This window comes from Arachis ipaensis, chromosome B09 (assembly GCF_000816755.2).
Source record: "Arachis ipaensis cultivar K30076 chromosome B09, Araip1.1, whole genome shotgun sequence".
In the NCBI taxonomy this organism is placed as follows: Eukaryota; Viridiplantae; Streptophyta; class Magnoliopsida; order Fabales; family Fabaceae; genus Arachis; species Arachis ipaensis.
This window is the reverse complement of record NC_029793.2, coordinates 144,086,681-144,088,093: the sequence shown is the minus strand read 5'-3', so window position 1 is coordinate 144,088,093 and position 1,413 is coordinate 144,086,681.

Sequence of the window (1,413 nt, the reverse complement as noted above, 5' to 3'; positions counted from 1 at the left end):
TGTGTATGTATTTGTTTTATACTTATAGAAAAAATAAGATTAAATTATACCGTTAGTCTTTACACTTTTAGTGAAATTACAAATTGATTTTTATACTTTAAAAGTTTGTAATTAGATCCCTAAAAAAAATTAAAATTTACAATTTAGTCTCCGTCGGTCAAAAAGTGTTGACTTAACAGAATATTCTCATAATATGATCAGAATATTCTGTTAAAATAAAGAATATACTGAGAATTTTCTATTAAATCAAACACTTTTTGAACGACGAGTACTAAATTACAAATTTTAATTATCTTTAGGGACTCAATTACAAACTTTTAAAGTATAGAGACCAATTTATAATTTCACTAAAAGTGTAGAGATCGATTATGTAATTTAACCATTAAAATTAAACTCTTAGCATCGTATGCATCATCATCATCAATTATATTGGAACTTTTGTTGGAAGTAGGTGATTCTTAATCTAACCCGTCCATTTGGTAGCAACTCCTTTGTCCAATGAAGCTGCCAAGAATATATATTAATATTTTAATTATGATCTTTATATTATGCGAGTGATTTGCATTTGAATAGTGAGGATTTGTTTATTTATATGTTATCCTTGTCTTTAGTTTAATTTAGCATGATGAGGCATGTGGCATTTGATTTTTGCATTGTTTGTTGAGGGAACATGATGAAAAGAATAAGCACAAATCAATATCATTGTCTTTCAATTTGGACACGAAATTAAACTAAATAAGAGATGGATATAAAACTACGTCACACGTACACTTTCTAGTCCCAACATCAAAAAACAGCGTCTGCTTCACGTAATTACCATTCAACTTTTCTTAATTCGGTGTATATTGGTCCTTGCAATAACCCATTTTCTTCTTTACAAAAAAGGCCCAAGAAATAAAATTTCCTCATATATATGTATATATTATATTGTATATTATTATGCATTGTTTCATCTCGTGGAACACATGAACGAAACCATGTTCTTAGGTTTATTGTTTTTTGTTGTTTTATTTGCGGTGAAAATTCAGGGGTAGTCGATTTCACGTGAAGTTGATAGTCGAAAGCCGTTAGATGAAAATTTAGTCAAATCAGTCAAATCATCTAACAGTTCTCAATTATCAACTTCACGTTAAGTCAACTGCACATAAGTTTCTACCTTTATTTGTCATGTGTAAGGAAATTAAAAAAAAAAAAATACAATTTGCATACACCTCTTTTTTCAAAATTCAATCTCACACTTAAAAATTCTCTATTCTTTGATTTCTCTACCAATAAGAAATAAATTAACTATATATTTCATTTCAATAATACGTTAAAATTAAATAAATGCATATATTATTATATTACATGTATTTAATTTAATTAGGGGAATTCCCGAGACAAATTCACTTAGAAGATTTGTGGGGACACGTG